A 7,760-nucleotide genomic window follows, 5' to 3' on the forward strand; every position below is an offset into this window, starting at 1 on the left:
CTATTCATGAGAGCATCAACAGGACTGATCCCAGATCATGTACATGTTAATTGTGAACATGTAACCTGCTGATGTGTTTGGATAGTGGTGTTAAACCCACAGCTGACCTCTGAACGTCTCACAGCTGGAAGAACATCTGCTTCTTCTGTTTGTTGTAAGCTCCCCAGTTTATGTTTATTAATGGATGAAAGTGTTTAAGGTGGATTGAACATGCTCGCTGTCGTGTCGCAGTCCTTAAGATACTCGTGAACGTTTACTCCAGGTCGCCACAATCGCACTGATTACACACCATGGTGGTAATCTATGAACACCTGGAGCCAGATGTTTAATATCAAGGAAGCCATTTGTTTTATTAGGATGAAATCATAAATTAAAATTTAAAAACTGTAAAAATGCTGCTTGTATATAACAAGTTCACCTCCCTCTTTAATAGCAGTATGTGGGGTTTCCTTCAATTATTAAAACTTGAATTCGATCTTCTGTAAATCTTTAATGCCTCTAAAGTACTGACATATTGTTCACACACTGACCACTTTATTAGGAACACCTGTGTAATGTAATGCGGGCCATTACAGGGTCGAGGTTTTACTCCGACAGGTCATCTGAAGCGCCTGCTCCGTTCCTCCAGCCGCCATGTTTGCTCATGAAAACTGCACCTGCTCACTTCCTGTTCGTCTCTAATTCACCTACAGGGCACTCGCTGGGTAAAGCTCATATAAACCAGTCTGAACTGGACTCAAACAAAGAGACCCGCTGGGACATGCAGAACCAGCACGATCTCATCCACGGGGCCTCAGATGTCACTGGTTATCAGAGGCTGCCTCCATTACATCGACATCGACATCAACACACACACACACACACACACACACACACACACACACACACACACACACACACACACACACACAAAATAGGTGAACTCTATTTTAAGAGCTCAGAGACGCTGTTTCATGTCCTGTTTGAACCTTTGCCTCATTTTAAAGATCTTGGTTTATATTTGGAAATGATCAGAATTTAGTTTCAAATGTCACAAAACGGCTGGAGGCCGAGCACCAAAAATCAACGTGCAGGAAACCCAAAGCGGAGGCTGAGGAAGGGGTTTAACAAAGGTTTATTAACTAGCACAAAAATGACGTTTATGATAGTACTTGACTTAAAGCTTGACACATGGGGCGTGAGGGTCTTGGCCAGGGGAGAAGGATAAGCAAGGGGACAGCTCCAAGAAAGCAACGGCAGCTGTTGGTGATTAGGTACGTACTGGAAGAGAGGAGAGCAGTGTTAGAGCGGTAGCCAAGGAGTTCTGGAGAGGGTGGAAGCTATGAAAATATTCGTCTTACTGTGCAGGTGGGAGATGGAAGCGTTGAAGGAGAGGTGGTGCGGTCCAGGTGGTTTTGGTGGTGTGTGACAGCTGTCCTGAGCGGTGAAGGGCCCGAGGTGGTGTAAGGGCAGGAGGGCAGGCAGGTGAGGCAAGGAGATGATTCTGAAAGCAGGCGGGTTAACCAGATTTCCAAGACGAGAGGTTCAGTGTGATGGAATTTCCAGGAGTAACTAGAACACAAGATGCAAGCTAAGTAGAGCACTTGAGATTCATAGACATGAAGCATGAGGCCTGGTTACCAACATAGGGTAGTGGACGAACTGGCGAGGAAGCAGCATCAGCAACCAACCTGATTGCCTCAATCAGCTTCAGGTGAGGGAGGCTGTAGGCCCTGCCCATGGGTGGATACCAGGGAGGTCCAGACCTTCAGTGGAATTTTACAGCCACACACCCAGACCGTGGCTGTCTCCCAATTCAGGGTCTGCAGCCTTAAAGTACGCAGCCTCAACGATCCTCAAGGGCCGCGTATTCAAAGACCGCTAAGGCTGGAAGTGCGAGGCTTGTGAAATGGGACGGTCTAGCCTCCGTTGCGCTGCCCAGGTTGCCTAGCAACCATGATACTAACAGCTGGAAACGTGTCATACAGCTGTGTTTGACAGAAATGAAGGAGAAAATCTTTTGTTCATGTGTTTGTTTGTTTCTACATGAGCTTTGATCATTCTCTGTGAGATTAAGCTCAGCTATTGAACGGCGTATATTTTAAAGCAGTGGTTCTTAACCTTGTTGGAGGTACCGAACCCCACCACTTTCATATGCGCAGTCACTGAAAAATAAAATAGGATTTTTTTCAAATTCAAGACATAGATATGTTTTTACTGGTGCACAAAATGAGCCGTGCATGTCACGGTGGAGGCTCTGCCGAACCCCTGAGACCGACTCGCCGAACCCCAAGGGTTCGATCGAACCCAGGTTAAGAACCACTGTTTTAAAGTAAAGGCTTTAAAACCAAGTTAGTACAAACGTCACTAATGTCACATGACTTTGCCGACATGTGGCCAACAGGAATGTTTTCATGTTCTTCGTTATTAAACATTTGCACATAAATAAGTGACATAATATTCAGTACTTACTTAAAGTTCACTCTTCGGCCGCCCCTCATCCGCCGTTTTTTTTCGGCAAAATTATCCACACCCACCGCCGCGCTATGCATTCTGGGATATGTTGGGCCACGAAGTCTACACTGCCACAGCCTTAAAATTCAGGGAAATGAAGGACGCATTTGAGGGATGCATTTCGAGCAGCCTTTGAATTGGGACAGCCTTCGGCGCGCCGCTGTGACATAATCGGCCTTGAAATGCGGCCTTTAAGGCTGCAGACCCTGAACTGGGAAACAGCCCATGACACCAAACAGACTGAAAATGATGACTTGAGAGCAACAGACCAGTCTCAGTAAGGCCATAACCACACACACACACACACACACACACACACACACACACACACACACACACACACACACACACACACACACACACACACACCTCAGTTGATCCCCAACAGATGGAAGCTGGAAATCAAGCGGCGTTGCAGCTGATGTGACATTTCAGCTGACAGCGAAGAGGTGATGAGTGGCGGCGCCGTCGCCTTAGCGTGTGTGACGCTGAAGAAGAAAATCCTCCAGTGTCGTCCACGCCGCGTTGTTTCTTCTACAAACAGCAGCAGCAGCTGATGAAGGCTGTGCTGAAGACATGTTTGCAGATGTTTGGACAGCTGCCTACATTACAGGGTGGCTCCTGGTAATTTAATGCAAGCTCCTGGATGGATGCTTTGACAGTTATTAATGAGCAAAGCACCAGAAAGCCTCTGTCACGTGTTCGCTTCATGGCCATCGCCATCTTGGGTTTCTGGAACTAGAATTGACCATATTTAAATCTGTCGATTTCAAAGACATACGTCCCTTTTGCTCATCGGCAGACTGACTCCAACGTGTTGCCGATGTGTTTTCAGACGGCAGTTATTTGCAGATCTTTGCTAACCTGTCTGAGAGCGACTGCAGTCAGTCTGAGTCAGACCAGGATTTTGGAGACACGATGGACAGTGGTCTCCCGGAGGTTGTGGGTCCAACACCTTCATCTCTGGACCATCAGCTGGCCTCCACAGTTACTTGCAGTCAGACTCCTCCTCACAAGGAAGATGCTGTCCTGTGTTTACTGCAGTGTGACTGAGCCACATGGAGGTGACTCACTTCACTTCCATGATTCCAGATTTGATTCCCTTCAAGTCTCTGATAAAAACTTAAAACCACAGAGATTCATTTTCAGGATGTTTTTCACATCCTCATCATCACTTTCACGCGCCATCCTCCTGTGGTTCACACACACACACACACACACACACACACACACACACACACACACACACACACACACACACACACACACACACACACTCTTTAAGGTAAAATTCCAGCACATCTTGTAACAGCTTCTTTGTGATCAGCAGAGTTTACAGTGTCTAAGGAGAGCTGAGGCAAAATGAAAAATGAAGAAATTAATACATCTGATTAATATGACACCAAAAGTTTCAATGTAAATAATGATTATTTATAATATTATATGAAATTATATCATATAAATATATAATAATTAATTATAATTAGATATAAAATATTTATGTTTTAATTTCCTTCAGTATTTACTCCACTTTTCTGAAATGTACATTTTTCATTTTACTGAACACATCGAGAAATCATCACAAAGGCAAATAAATAACAAAGTGAAGACGATTAAAGGCTCTCTCTCCTTTACATGCATTTGACCTCTGAATCACTTCTTTCTTTCTTGGTCCTCCAAGGATCCGAGCTGTACACCCGACCGTCTCCTGCCCAGCTAGATGGTCCTGTCTCTACATGCTGGATGCGTGGCAGACTGTCCCGCGTGTATCGTGAGACAAGTTTATTAAAGTCTTTTGTCCAAACAGTGACAGGATTGGTCCAAATTTGATCAAGCTCCCACACAGTGACCACCTGATGGCTCAAAGTCGAGGTCAAGCTGGTCACTTTAGAGCCGAAGGAGCTCGGCTTTAAATCTCCTCGTGTCCAGTTTTTGGTAAACCTGAATAACTCGTCATCTTTCTGTGACTCTGAGTTATTAATGGTCAGATCAGCTGCTCTCAGCCTTCTGCATTATTTCCACTTCACGCTGCAGCGGCTCAAACTGGGCCCTCAGATTTCACCGTGCTTCGGTCTTTATCGATCAGCTTTCATCTCCTCGTCTTGGTCTTCCCGTACGGTCTGATCTGTTCGCCGGCAACACGGCGCAGCTCCCGATCACGGCTGTTTCACGCTGCTGGCGGGAAGGAGGTCACAACTCAGCGGAGTCGACTTTAAGGAGCAAAGAGCAGAAGGTAATCCTGCTGTCTGTAAATGTATTTTGATGAGATGCTGTCTGTGCATTTGCATGCAGTCGCTGACTGACTGCACAGTGTACTGACCTTGTAAATGTCAGCAGGAGAACGCTTTGTGCCTGAGCGGAGAAATGATGGTTTGGAGGGTTTGTCAGCACCATGGAGATGCAGAGAGGCCGGTTTGACTTCCTGAGCCTCTGTATGCAGATCCACAGCTGGCTAACAGCTTCGGTTGAGCCCATGAGCATCAAAAACAGGGCGGGGCCACACCGGGGTCCAAAGTACTTTTGTTACCTTACGACGAAGCAGCTGCTGGAAACTCTGAGAGGAACATCTGCAGAGAGATGGAGTCCCATCCAATGTTCCCTCTAATGTTTCACATGTCTGAGCGAACGCACAAACTCCCTGAGCGTCTCTTGGACCACTGTGAGCAACAGCAGACGTGTGCACTGTGGTCACGCCAGCATCGAATCCACCCAAGTTACATGTTTATTAAAGTAATCAAATTACAGCATTTATGTTAGACGACTTTTAATTAACTGCTTCAGCCCACTTACAATGAAAATTTAAAACAATCTTGTTGATGACCTGCAGCATGTTAACACTATTGGAAGGAAAAATAACTTCAACTCCAATTTTGAAAACACAACTTTCTATTTTTTTATTTTCTTTTATATAAAGCTGTGACTGTATTGTGAGTCTGTGGTCTGGGAGAGAGTCGGTAACTCTGTCTGCAAATACAGTAAATAATGACCAATGTTGGGCAGTTAATTATATAGTTACTTCTTCAAAAAAGTAACTGATTTATGCAAACAACAACATTTTTTGCAGCCGTTTACCTAAAAATGCAGCCAAGGCGTTTTTTAAACAAACACTTCAAACTATTTACAGAACAATCAGCTGTTCTGCATCACATCTGATGCCACACAAATTATTTGTGCCGCTCCAAAAATAATTTCTGTCCACTATGAGATGAAGGAGAACAACAGCCTGATACCTGCAGGCCTGACAGCAGCAGATGTATCACTGCTGTAACACCTGTAACACTCAGCAGGCGCCTCATTGTTCTGACACACAACAAAACTATACTTAATTTTAATTTCAGTTCAGGTTAGATTTTTTTGTTCGCCACGCAGATTTTCTGTGCGCAGAGATCGCGCCAGCACGCACGCAGCTTATAGGGGACATTGGTCCCACCCATCTCCAGGACATCACCTCGGTGTGCCCTGCAGTGACCTGTGAGGCTGAGGAGGGAAGATTTCGACTTCCGTTTAACCGTGAACAATGAAGTTGAAGGCGTCAGTCGCACACGCAGCATGACAGCAGACGGCCTCGAGGGTAACAGACAAAACCACGAGCTGCTTTCTCTCCTTGCATGAATATTTTTCCTGCTTAACTCCTGCTGCACGGAGCAGGAGACAGATGGAGCAAGGACTTCTGGGAAATGCTGTTTTTGCCATCGCTCCTGCGAGATAAAAAGATGAATGTCCTCCCATCAGCTCATCTCCTGAAACAGCAAATGCTGCGTTTCTAAATCCTGAGCGTCGTCAGCCAATTTCTCCGACAAATCGTTCTCTTAAACTTATCTGAGCTCATTACGAAGGTCCGAAGCCAGCGCTGACATCAGCATCGTCACCACAGTGTGTGTGTGTGTGTGTGTGTGTGTGTGTGTGTGTGTGTGTGTGTGTGTGTGTGTGTGTGTGGCTGTCCTGCAGAGTCGAGGTGAATAAATGTGTTTTTAATGAATCCACTTTAACTGTTATTGCACATCATGAGGTGAGTAAAGCTGCAGATAGCGCTCCACAGTGAGGATCACTTATTAATGAATAACTGGGAGTTTAATGAAATCTGCTCAGCGCTCATTGCTGCTTATTACAAACAAATGCTGCTGAGTCATTTCTGGGGTTTCCTGCGCCCGTCTACAGGGACGCCCCAGCTCTCCTCCAGCCAGCTGAGCCGAGCGAGGCCTTGAAAGTTAGTGAAAAGTTAAAACACGACGGAAAACATTGGAAATCATGAAGCAGCGAGCGGCCTCTGCTGTGTGAAAGATCTCAGGGCCAGTTTTAAAGCAGGAATCATCACGTTGCTCTTTTCCAGCAGCACCGGATCAACAAAATGACACTCGGTGGAGGTTCATAGACGAGTTGGAAGCAGACGTCTCAGCTCACGCTCCGGTGCCCGCCTCCTCAGGCTCAAGGAAGAGCTCCTGCCCCAACTGGAGGATTTTCAGAATCTTCTTCATGAGTCAGAGCAGCTGCAGATCAGCAGAGGGACTGAAGCAGCATCTTCAGTGATGTGGACCTGCTGTTGATGATGACGGAGTTAACCCTGGAAGTGAGGCTTCAAAACAGGAGCAGGTTTGGGACCCCCTCAGAGCCCCCCTGGTAGAGCAGACTGTCTCTGCTCCTCTCATTTGTTCTCTTTTCGGGGACATAATAACTGTTATTTGAAGATGATAGTGTGGAGAGCAAAGGGCCACGAGGTCAGAGTTCAACTCTGACCTCGTGGTATTTGGCCGCCGGCTCACGTCAGTTGTTCTCTGAACTTTTTCTTTCCTCTGCCTTTTCATCTGTGGGGGCGTGGCTAACTCCACCCTATTAGCATACTGAGACGGGTTTTAGTGAGTCATTAATGAGGTGGTTCATTAGTGAGGGCGACGGCAGAGTGAATCCCCCTCTCCTCTCTCTGAGATGCTTTTACTGCTTTGAGCCCTGAAGTGAAGAAGCCATTAGATGTGCAGCAGGTAACTTTACCATCATTTATTTTGAAGGACGACTGCAGAGGAGTCCTCCGCTTCACTGCTTTATGGATCTGAAATGCGGCGACTGCAGCGGGGAGGAGGAGCTCTGAGCTGGGAGTTATCGTCAGGTATGAATGGTTTAATGTGGGCGTGCACAAACACGTGTCGTGGTGTGGCAGGTGTAGGTGGAGTCAGCTGTCACACTCACTTATATTAATGTCACAAATGGGAACATTTTTCAGAATTCAGATTCTGAAAACCAGCCGAGGATGATGAGGGGCCGAAGGACGAGGA

The 7,760-nt window shown here is 46.3% G+C and overlaps 1 long non-coding RNA gene across 1 annotated transcript; it reads right to left on the minus strand.

The window, feature by feature from the left end:
- Positions 1 to 1,098: 1,098 nt before the first annotated feature.
- Positions 1,099 to 1,612, minus strand: LOC143419916 (uncharacterized). The gene is made up of 2 exons (XR_013099941.1): positions 1,341 to 1,612; positions 1,099 to 1,260 (listed from the first exon to the last, which is right to left on the minus strand). It is a non-coding gene; the product is annotated as an uncharacterized LOC143419916 (long non-coding RNA).
- Between the last annotated feature and the right edge of the window lie 6,148 nt (positions 1,613 to 7,760).

This window comes from Maylandia zebra, linkage group LG8 (assembly GCF_041146795.1).
Source record: "Maylandia zebra isolate NMK-2024a linkage group LG8, Mzebra_GT3a, whole genome shotgun sequence".
In the NCBI taxonomy this organism is placed as follows: Eukaryota; Metazoa; Chordata; class Actinopteri; order Cichliformes; family Cichlidae; genus Maylandia; species Maylandia zebra.